Consider the following 12,613-nt stretch of genomic DNA (forward strand, 5'->3'; position numbering starts at 1 on the left):
AACAATCGGTTATACCTACTTGGGTTGTCAGTCAAGACGCGATGAGGTAATTTTACGACGATGTCGTATTGGCCACAGTCGATTTACACATGACTATCTGCTGAAAACGGATGGGATGGACCCCCCATGTGTGTCTCTTGCGATGAGGTGTTCACCGTCAAGCATATTCTGCTTGAATGCGTGGACTTATCGCCTGCAAGGGACTCACATTATGATGCAACAAACCTAAAAGATCTGTTCTCATCTGATACTGAACTACCTGGGGGAAGTTGATCTGTATCATAAATTGTAACTGTGAAATGTAACAACCATAAATTGTAACTATGAAATGTAACAAACCGCCTGCCTTTAAATTTGATGCTATGACTTTTTCTGCTTTTGAATGACAATGTAATCAATAAATGTCTTTGAAATAAAACTCATTCCGCGTATGTACTTACAATGTTTACTAATGCAAACTTGTTCTCGTCACTATATGGCTGGAATAATGCCGATGTGACGTAAAGCCCAACTCAACTCAACTCAGCTTAACAAAAAATTGTTCAATGTTTTTGACAAATTTGACAAGGGAGTGCTTAGACGGGCGGTCTACAAACTTTATGAGAAGAAGAATATATATACTTAGTCAAAAAAGAAACTTCACATTCTTTCTTCAGGGCACTATAAAAGAACAAGAGATGGTAAGATGGTTAAATTGTTATTATTTCATTGCTGAGATCTGTGTGATGTACTCGATACACTGACAGTGCCATTATCAGTTCCATTAGGCTACACCGCCGTTCCAAAACAGGGGTATACAGAGTGTCAAGTCACAAGAATAAAAATGCGAAATTTCTTAGTTCAGTATCATGTATGGCCGCCCCGCGCATTCACCACTGCCAAACACCGTCTCTTCGACTGCCTAATGCTTGTGAACACGTTGTTGGGGATTTTGCGCCATTGCTCTTGCAAGGCAGCGCCAAGTTCCTGCACATTCTGAGGTTGGTTCCTAAGACCACGAAGCCTTCTGCCAAGTGCATCTCAAACGTGCTCTATTGGATTAAGGTCAGGGGACCTCGATGGCCAGTCTATGACGTTGATTCCAGCGTTTTGAAGGAAATTTCGTGTCAACATCGCGGTATGCGGCCGAGCATGATCACGCTGGAACTGGAAACCTGCGCCATGAGCCGCCATGAAAGGAACGAGTTCAGGAGTGAGCACCTGGTCGGGGTAAGCAGCAGCTGTGAGGTCTCCACGGATGACCAGAAGTGGGGAACGGTTGTTCCCACAGAAAGCACCCCACACCATGCAACTCCCGCCCCCGAATCTGTCGACTTCCCGTACACAACATTGGGCATTCCGTTCACGACGTCGTCTCAAGACTCTATGCCTGCCGTCTGCGAATCTGAGGGTAAACCTGGATTCATCGCTAAAGACGACTCGATTCCAGTCTCTCTGGGTCCATCGGAGGTGACGTTGGGCCCACAGCAGACGTTGACGTTGATGAAACGGCGTCAATATTGGCTCACGATATGGACGTCGAGAATGGAGATTGGCAGACTGCAACCGATGTCGAATGGTCTTCAAAGACAGTCGACCTCTAAATCTCTCAGCCCTGGTTCGTGTAGCCGGCAGAAATCTGTCACGTAGATGACGTAGGACGATTTGACGGTCTTCTGCTCGTGACGTCACACTTGGACGACCCGACTTTGGGCGATCAGAAGTGGTGCCAGTTTGTTGTAGACGACCTCGCAAGTCATACACAGTACCACGGCTGCATCCCATTGCTCTTCCAACGTCAGTAACTTATCTTCCCGCTTGCAGCATGCCAACGGCACGTTCACGTTGCATGTTTTTACAATCGTGGCATTTCAAGTACCGTTAGAACTGTGGTTTAAAAGTGTTTTTTTCAATTCTTGAGGCCAATACAACTAGATGTCAATGTGGAAAAGTTCACTGCAATTAAAAATAATAGCCTCCAAAGTCATGACACAAAATGGATATCTATATTCCCAACCTGACAATGAAAATAATCTCAGTTCGCTATTTTAATGTAAAAATGTGCATTTTTGTGTAGTTTTGAACTCTATCTAACAAACTCAAGAATGTAAATTGGTGCTCTAATGATGTACCCTTGGGAACAATAAAAACATTCTAAAAACAAAACAAACTCATTTTGGTTGTTTTATATAATATGAAAATCAAACTGCATTTGAAACGGTAAATATTGAAAACTACGTACACCAAACATACATGGACCTATGTTAAAAGCCCTCAGGACAGTGTCACAATATAAAGGTGGCTTATTTTCAGTTGGAAAACTATTCTTTCTGAACATCACGACCTTGACAACGCCAAACATGGGAGTGGTGTTATTTTGGTTTTAGGTCCCCACAGTCACTAGTATCATTATCTACCTTCAGTTGTTGGCGATCTATAGCACCTTTTTATATTCGATTGATTCAATACTATTAGTTAAACGTCATATATTTACATACTACGTGTACACCAAAACTTGTGATCTTCTAGTATTTTTTACTGTCCTTCGTTGATAGGTATTCAAAATGTGATTTGATGATATTATTTTCTTGTTTTATTCATGATTTGTCTGAAATACTACCGATGTGACTTAAAATCGTAACTCACTCATTGTTTGTTTTAGATTTCCACAGGTGTGTGCCCTTACGTGAACTGTAAATCGAACACTCGGTGTGTGAAGAGACGACGTGGTGGCACAATCTGTGTTGAGAGTAAGACTAATTTTACGATTTGAGATTGAGATACACCTTTTTTACCAACGTCTTTCACGAGACTTTGTGTTTGCTATGTAAATATAAGTAACAAAGTCCTTTCCACATCCATAAAAAACCTTGTTACACAATTCCGACAATCCGACGAGCATGTGTTTATGAATCACTACTAAAGTGATGATACCAGGTATTCTAAAAAAGGTGAGTGTATCCTGCTCAACCTAACATAAGTATATGCAAAGCTAGTCAAATGTTCACTTGCAAAAAATTGGGAATGTCAAAATGGGGAATGGCATCAAAATGACCTGTTGAAGTTTTAAGTTACGATCTTGAAATTTCCAGGCAATAAGTTGATATTTCAGGAAGTAAATAGGGAAAATGTATGGCCCCAAAAGGCTTACCTGGCCCTGACCGCACACTTGTTGGCGCAGGAGTCGTTTGACGCTCTTTAAAATCTTGGTGACAAGAGTTTGCTGGACTGTGTCTCAAAAATTGTGAAATCTAAAAGCTAAAAATGTAAACACTAAAGGCTGCAGCGGTTGGAATATATATAGCTCGACAAGAAGCGAACGTTAATCACTGGAAGGTTGAGTCATCCCTTTTGTACGGAAGCCTTTTACTGCTATTTGTTTTTATTTTGGTGTTTTTGGTGTTTTTGTTTGTGTGTTTTTTATTTATTTATTTTTTCTTGAAATTTCAAGATGCTAAGTTGAAATTATCTAGAAATCATCTCGAAAATGCCTACGGAAGCCTTTTAGAAAGGACACCTAAGGAAGCCTTTTAGGGCCAACTTACCATCTTGAAATTTCAAGAATAAAGGGGAAGAAACGATAGGCCCTGAAAGGCTTCAGCATTGAAAGACGTCCGTACTAAATGGCTTCCGCACTTTTGCGATACAAGCTTGTGAAGAGGAGTGGTTATGAATCTTTAGGCAGCGATATAAATATGAAACGAAGGAGTCTGTCCATCACTTGTCTCATTTCTTTCAAATTGAGGATGGTAATTCAGCTGGGAATTGATGGTATTTGAACTATGTTATATTTACCTGTAGCTTAAGGTAAACATCTTGGCCAAATAACCTTGTTTTATTTCACTGTGCCATGTCTCCAAGTATATCAACGCACACACGTGTAAAACAAAATTCACCAAGTATTTCTATTCTGTTTTCAGATGACTAATATAAAATAACAACTGTCAATGTCAGAATAGGTCCTTGATATTTTTTTGCGCTGAAACATTTATCACTGGTCAGGGAAAATTCAATAAATGCTTGAGTGACTCATTTAAACCGAATAGGTGTAAATATGGACTGACAACCCAAGTAGGTATTACCAATAGTTGGTATAATTTCATGTTATATATTGATACCTACTTGGATGCATTAGATCCCAGGTATAACATCTAATGAAAGGTATATAATCACTGTAACGGATGAGAAATAGTGTCACTGATTTGTGAAGTGTATATTGGCTCTAGCGTCAGCCACTGTGTTACCAGTGATTCCAGTGTAGCTCGGTAACCAACAGAAGACAATTTCGTAAACGACATTAACAAGATAGTTCTACATTTCAATAATATCAGTTAAAAGTGGAGGTTATCATGACATGCTTCAATTGCCTGAAGACACACGAGAGTATCTCAACATATTGAAGTAGCTTGCTTGGTTTGATTCAGGAAGGGATAAACGCGTGTATTCAAGAGGACTCTCCCTTTCTTGAGTGTAAAACGTTTAGTAGCGGTTACCGCCTGTTCCTTTAACTCTGTAACAATTTCTTCTTAAGACATGTCGTACAGACTACAAGCCCAGTCACAAATAATGACAAGAGTTTAATGTCCTGTGCACGGACACAACAACTTCAGTATCGGAAAATGTTTTGATTGATAACAGATTGAGAGATTGCTGTATCCGTGCACTCTCCATACGAAGCAAACCACAACGGTAACGTTCTTGAAATTCGACACAAGTTCCAAATACAGCCTTGGAGATATTAAAAGGGTATATTTTCATGCGTAGAAAATCAGCAACCTGAATCACCAGATGTTATAACTAGGAATCACGGTTTGAAGAAATAATTCCAGAGAGAACTAGATGATGGATTCAATCCAGCATAGAGTCATAGCCCAGTTCAGAGCACATCAGTCATCTGTTTATATGTTGGGGCTTTGCTGCTTGATCCCCTAAGCCATGTTAATATTCTTGGCCATTCAAATATTTCTTCTTTGAAAATGTGAGATAGAAACGTAACATATTGCTGAAATATAACAAGAATTCGTCTCCTTTAACACCTTAAATAGGAGTACCATCGGAACCTAATTCCATGTTAACACTGGAACATCATTTTTGGATTATATTTGGACACAGCTGCATCTTTATGATATATGTATTATTTTTCAATTTCACATCGTATTTTTGTATGTATATATTTCAAAGTTAGCTTTTTGTTTCAGATTGGAAATCGACACTTAACAATGTCAATGACAATGACGGAGAAGATGAGGGTGATGGCGAAGATAAGAGTAAGATTATAAATGAAGGTGATTGTGTAGTGATGCTGTGATTAAGTGTAGATTTAGATGATGTTAAAGGTTGAGAGGAGGGTGTTTTTATACATGATACAACAGTAAATGAAGAGATTTCGGGTCAGTTCTCCCTATCAAGTTTGCAAGCGCCATACAAGCGCTCTTGGATATCACCATAATGGTTGGTTGTTTAACGCTGCACTGAGGAACCTTCTATCTAGTTTGCTGCGGTCTGTAAAAAGTCAAGTCTGGACCAAAGAATCAAGTGATCAAGAGCATGTGCATCGGTCTACACAACTGAGATAGAGTGATGTGTGTTAACCAAGTCAGCGAGCATGACCACCCGATCCCGTTAGTCGCCTCTTACGACCGGATCTTCACGCGTATCCAAAATGGTACGTGCCGTATACATCCAAGACTTCAAATAACTGGAATACTGCTTATAAGAGGCGCCGCACCTCTGCCACTATAACCTGCAACATTCCATTGTCACATCTATCATCTCAAATGCGTAGATTGATGCTCATGTATTTGATCACTGGATTGTCTGGTTCAGACACGATTATTTACAGACCGCTGCCATATAACAGGAATATTGCTGAGTGTGGCGTTAAACAGCAAACCAAACAACCATCGCCACATCTGTCACCAGTTGCTTCCACTCCATAACTTCCACCTCCTGAAGCTGTGGGCAAGGTAATGGTGAATCTTGGGGTGAGTATAAAGCTGCTGAAGGTGATGGTGAGACTCTGATGAGACTCAAGTCAATTGCGAGGCCAAAGGTGTAGATGAGAGTTTGGGTGAAGTGGAGGTATCACATGAAAGCCTGGATTTAATTAATGGGAAGATGTATAGACGTACGTGGTAGATGTTCAAAATTGTGTTTTTTTGCCGGAGCTATTAGCGACCAGTCCATTCCGTTCTAGTTAGCCTTAATACATGTGTATATTTTTCTGAGAAATATTTTTGGTGATAGATTCACATTTTATGTACAACAGGTGAGACAACCCGCACAAGTGACAAAGGCATTAACCCTCTTGAATCCAGATGCTCAACTAATACTGACTGTCCAGCAGACAGGAACTTTGTGTGCTTTAAACAGACCTGCAAGTGTGTACCAGGGTACAGTTTCAATCCCGCCAACAATAGCTGTGTGAGACGTAAGTCAGTCTTGTAGGGACATTCTTTATGTAGTAGCGGTCCAAACCGTATGCCAACTATGAAGGTTTGGGTTAGTCTTCAGCAACCCATGCTTGTCGTAAAGGCGACTAACGGGATCGGGTGGTCTGGCTTGCAGACTGTATATTTTGTATAGTAACTGCATGGATCGATACTCACAATGTTGGTCACTGGATTGTCTGGGCCAGGCATTAACCAGGGTGCGATCTTAACTTCACGGTTCAAACTCCCCTACTTGAAAGTTTTTAAGATCAGTAGTAAGATCTATTTGCACTAAATGGGCCTGAGTCTCTGTAGGAAAGTACTTGCGATCCCAGCGAAACGACAATTTGATCAAAAGTGCACAAGATAGATATAATGAGTGTGTAGTTTATAATAATAACCTGGTACACTATGACGTAACAATTAGATCCCCATGTTGAAAATTAATGAAAAAGAACGAGTTTGTTCTGTAGGAAAGTTCTATGGTCAATCCAATGCGTATTGATAATACAATCTATTTCCCAGGTTGCAAATCTTATGGTGACAGTTTCACAAGATACTACGGTCTGGGTATCCATGGCAACAACGACGGAATCAGTACAACAAGCGTAAAGGAATGTCATCAACAGTGCATTAGAGAGAAAGCGTTTACCTGTATTACCTGCGAGACCCACAGTGTGAACAGGCGTTGCTTCTTGTCGACATCTGGGTACCTTGATGTAGAACCGAGAGAACGAAAGAAGGGGTCATTGTTTTGGAGTATTTCCACGAGGAATTGTGCATAGCAGCATGGCCGATTTCTAGATATAACTGGAGTCTACCACTGAGTGTAAGAGATTTCTAGATATTATTGGCCCATGACAGCAGCTAACTGAAATGTGCTGTAGGGCTGGTGATACTGACTGGTAATCGGGAATAGGAAAAATTTATTGATAATCAAACGTGAAATTGTGTGTAGATAATATCGTACATTAACTTTTGTGATGGAAAGATGTTTTAATTTTCTCACACAATATATACAATCAGGACTTAATTATGGTCTGTTTCTGAATTATGTTAAGGACGCTGATTTGTAAATCCATGCAAAAATATGTCACCACACACTAGTGATGTGAGATATATTAATTTCTTTCCGATATCTTTTGCAATTTTTGCTCAAAGTATTTTTTGTCGATAATCGATCGATATTTTTCGATCTCTATGATCTATATGGATAGCCAGCCCTACATAACAGACTGAAGGTAACTGACATGTGCTGTTAGATGAACTTCCCTTTAGAACGTACGAATTCTCCGCGTCACTTATTGTCATGTTTTCTTAAACACATATCATTCTGTTTAAGCCAACAAAATACCACGAAGCTTAATTTGCATAAATAGAACTTTTCCCAGTACAAGTACTTAGTCTCCTTATATTTCTGAACCCTGAAGATCCGAGTTAGGTTTGGACTTCAGCAACCCATGCTTGTCGTAAGAAGTAACTAACAGGATCGGGTGGTAAGGTTCACTGACTTGGTTGACACATGTCATCGTATCCCAATAGCGTAGATCGATGCTCATGCTGGTGATCACTGGATTGCCTCGTTCAGACTCAATTATCTACAGCCCTGTTGTGTCCACCAGTATATACACTGGTGTTTATGTTCCCAGTCTTTCAAAATTCGAGAATAGCGTATGATGATGAATAAAGATTAGGCTTGGACGGGTACAAATTTTCTACCTGGGTAGCCGACCCTACCCTACCAGGATACCCGTTATGTTAATACCTCACATCAAACTCACAAAGGCAATATATTCTTCAACTCGGAGGCTAGAATTGCGAATTGTTCAATATCATCACCATGTTTTATGTACAAACGTGATTGTAATTATGTGTATATCTTCAAAGACAATACGTAACTCACTCACTCACTCAAAGACAATACAACATGTTAACCATGAAATAATAACATGTTACATTGTTTAATCCATTAGCCACATGCTCATAACGGGTCCAAATCATTACCCACCCGACCAGATATCCGGGTAACTCATCCCAGCGCTAATAAAGATGATATAAATTAACTAGAAAAGGGTAAGAGTTCATCTTTACGAAAGAGATCACATTCAGCCTTGAAATCCGAATACAGTTGTAACTGAGTGAGTGAGTGAGTTTAGTTTCAAGCCGCTTTTAGCAATATTCCAGCAATACTATGGCGGGGGACACCAGAAATGGGCTTCACAAAGTGTACCCATGCTGGGAATCGAACCCGGGTCTTCGGTGTGAGTAGCAAACGACTTAACCTTCAGGCTACCCCACTTTGTGTTACATTTGACCACTGTCTTAATGGCATTGTGTATTTATGTGATTGTCTAGTTATTTTACTGTCCTTTTTCGACAGGTATTTATATTATATAAGGAATGGTGTTTTGACACGCTTGCTTTGCAGCGGTATAAGAATCTATACCGAAACGTCGCATCATCATATTATAAAGAAGTTTTCTTTCAGTAAGTATAATATATTTATATTGTCTAAGTTTGTTTCTTTAACGTACAGCTTTCACAGTCACAATATTGCTGAACTAAATTTCCTCTGTGTAAATTCTCTTCACTTGTGAAATAAACGTTGTTCGAGTCATCACTTCCGTTTTAAGATCTTGTTATTTTGCTATGTCTAAACATTAAAGGTTTGGCTGGTGACGTGACTTTTATTCATCTTAGGATAAAAGTGTTTAACAAACGATCATAGATTCAAATCGCTCTTATTGGTTTGAATTACAAGCGGGTAAGTGCAGTATTTGGAACACTGAACCAAATGTAGTGCGGTACGTGATGAGCGTTAACTTAGACCAACCCTACTTGTTCTCGGTGTTTCATTTAATGTGCATACACCTTTGTAATTCCAACCTAATAATAGCGATTTGAAACTTGATCGTTTGTTAAACAACTTTTATCCTAAGATGAATAAAATTTTGATATTTAAATGTTCAGTTGGCAAGGTAAAATTATGAGGATTTGCAATCTTAATTTCACTTTATTCGATTTACTTTCTTGTTTAAAGTGAAGTTTATCGGTACGTTTTCACTGCAAACAGACTATAGGCTACATATTTGCCAAAACATACAGTCTAGACTGATAGAAAGTGATGTACTCTAAAGGGGTCACTCTAAAGTTGTAGAAGGCAATTCAGAACATTTAACATCACCTACACACACACACACACACAAACACAAACAAAAACAAACACACACACGCACACGCACGCACACACACACACACACACACACAAACACCAACTAAAACCACTAAAGACGTTGTTAGACAATAAATTAAAATATAAGTGCATGCAAGCAATGACAGTGATGATACAGAAGCGTCGGAAAATCTCTCTTCAACACTGCACAACTCCGATAACGCTAAGCAGAACAATGAACTGTTGTACTAAATGCTGTTGCTGTAGCTACTAGACCTACAGGTCTTTTCGTTCTCTCGTCAAACCCATGAAATTGATGAAATGAGTCTTGAAATTAATCGAGAAACAATTTTGGTGTCTTTGGTAAGTCACACCATTAAGTCAGAAGTTGGGAAATTTAAAGAACAATTTAAAAGATACTTTGACAGGGTACAGGGGACAAATGATAACATAGAATAGTCCTATGCAGTAATAGTTAAGAAACAAGGGACTGTGAAAGAAAGTAATGTCGAAGCACAGCAATTTTGATGAAGAATGTTGAAGCTGTAATTCACATGACACTTGATTCACAAGATGCGAAAGTTATCAAATGCAGCAGGAACTCTCACTCTAGAGGTGACAACCCTGGAGATATCAAGTGTGATTTGAAAAATGAGGAGCAAACGGTCAAAGTTCAGAAAGAAAACATAAACTGAAAGCCACAAAAGGTATGAGCAAGGTCTACATTGACTCCTTCAAAACTGAAGAAGAATTGATGATAGAAGGTAATATACGACTGATGTTGAAAACATTAGACAGAACGAGAATCATCATCAGAAATGGACAGCTTAGAACAGCAAGTGAGTACACACAGTTAAAACAGTGTTAGGGCCTTCAGCTTGGTATGGAACGCTGGAGATTTCAAGAAAAAAATACAATTTTCAAGAACAATTTCAATTTTCAATGTAATGTTATTGATATTTTACACTGTGATTTTATGAGATTGTGTGACACATTTTTGCTTAAAGAAGAAACAATAGACATTGAAAACTACAAATGGTTTGGACAAAACAGATCAAGTCTATATAAAAAAGGCCTAAAGAGAATCTGGAGGAACTGGAGTCCCAGTTGAAGACTACTTAGTAGATAAATTGGACGATTTTAATAATGAAGGATTCCTATGTATACGAAAATAAACTGTAAAGAGAAAGATGATGTACGTCTGTGTATTTGTGTGTGTGTGGTGCTATCTCTCACCGAGTGGAAATAGTAGAATGATTGACAGTGAATTTTTCTTTACTGAACTTCAGTAGCAATTCTACATCAAAATAAGGGCTTAACATATCACTGTGGAGATTTTAGTGCACGATGCGGTCACCCGCAGGATATACTTGAAGGTGTTGATGAAATACAACTGAGACAAGTGGTAGACAGAGTTCGATTGGGCAGTAAAGACCCGGGTTCGATTCTCCACATGGGTACAATGTATGAAGACCTTTTCTGGTGTGGCTGGCCGTGATATTGCTGGAATACTGCTAAAAGCACCGTAAAACTAAACTCACTAACTTGCAGCTAGAACGTGAAAGTAACACCACAAATGCAAACCATCACTCAACCCAGCAGCCAAAATTAAAGGAGCAGCTCTGTAATGTTAGGAAGCAGTTTGATAAACTTCACAGACGATACAAGAAAAATGTATCAAAAGACTAACTCACTGAATCATTAACAAACCCATCCATATTTTGGAAAGACTTAAGAAAATTAAGAATACAGAAATGAACGAAATGAAGTGAACCTTGATCACAATGAAATCAGCACAGACCATGCACAGGTAATGAAGAAATGGAAGAATGACTTCAGTGATCTGTAAAATCCCTGCATAGACAACCATCTTACAACTTTTCAGAATGGTTTTCGCAAGGAAAATCATGCCAGAAACACCTAAAACACGCACCAAAATCTTACACAACCGAAAGAGGTCAAAACTATCTAATTATGTATGTGTTGTGGACATGCTAAAGCCTTTGATTCTATACAAAGAAATATGTTACTGTATAAACTGCAACACCAAGTTGAACTTCAGGGATATATTAGAGATTAATTCAATCTCTGATATGCAATGTTCTGTCAAAGTGAATACTGACAAAACTGACTGGTTTGTTGTGACTGTTGGGGTCAAGCAAGGCTTTTGTTTGACACCCACCCTATTTTCAATGTATATAAATGACTTAGCGGATACATTAACTGCAGTGCAGAACAGACATTGACTCTATAAGCATTTCATTCCTGTTATGTGCTGATGGCATTGTCCACATTGCGCCCAATGAAGAAAAGTTACAAAAGCTACTAGATTGTCTATCAGTGGTCTAACAAGTGAGTGAGTTTAGTTATACGCCACACTCAGCAATATTCCAGCTATATAGCGGCGGTCTGTAAGTAATCGATTCTGGGCCAGGGAATCCAATGATCAACAGCATGAGCATTGATCTGCGCAATTTCGAAACGATGACAAGTGTGAACCAAGACAGCGATCCCCGTTAGTCGCTACTTACGACAAGCATGGGTTACTAAAGATCAATATTCTAACCCGGACCTTCGCAGATAGGCCTAACAAGTGCAACTTAACAGTGAACAAAACCAAAACCAGCATTATCCACTGCAGAGCAGCATCAAAACCTGGATGTGATATTCAGTTCAAATGTGGAAATGTTGATATTGATTTTTGCACAGAGCTCAGGTCACAAATCTGTTGAAGTTGAGCAACGTCGAGCATGGAGAGTCCGTGGATGGGTGGCCATACATGTGGTCTCACCTTAGGCAAGTGAGTTTGTTCCAAATTGCCTCTGTTCACCCAGCAGAAAAATGAGTACCCGTTGGGATAAGTCATGTGACTATAACCTTCTAGCACCTAAGAAGCAGCTTTGGTTATCCGGGGTAATAATGTGCTGTTCTATTGATTGTTAGCGCTATGAGCATGCCTTGTGTGGAGTTTAGCGCTATATAAATGGACACATTAGAATATAAATATCTTGGATTAATGAATATTGTGATT

General features: G+C 39.2%; 1 long non-coding RNA gene across 1 annotated transcript; it reads left to right on the top strand.

Moving 5' to 3' along the window:
• The first annotated feature begins 5,817 nt into the window (after window positions 1-5,817).
• Window positions 5,818-7,200, top strand: LOC124265760. Its single transcript, XR_006895529.1, has 3 exons — window positions 5,818-5,963; window positions 6,248-6,409; window positions 6,936-7,200. It is a non-coding gene; the product is annotated as an uncharacterized LOC124265760 (long non-coding RNA).
• The last annotated feature ends 5,413 nt before the right edge of the window (window positions 7,201-12,613 follow it).

This window comes from Haliotis rubra, unplaced genomic scaffold (assembly GCF_003918875.1).
Source record: "Haliotis rubra isolate DU_JTF1 unplaced genomic scaffold, ASM391887v1 Scf992, whole genome shotgun sequence".
NCBI classification, from domain to species: Eukaryota; Metazoa; Mollusca; class Gastropoda; order Lepetellida; family Haliotidae; genus Haliotis; species Haliotis rubra.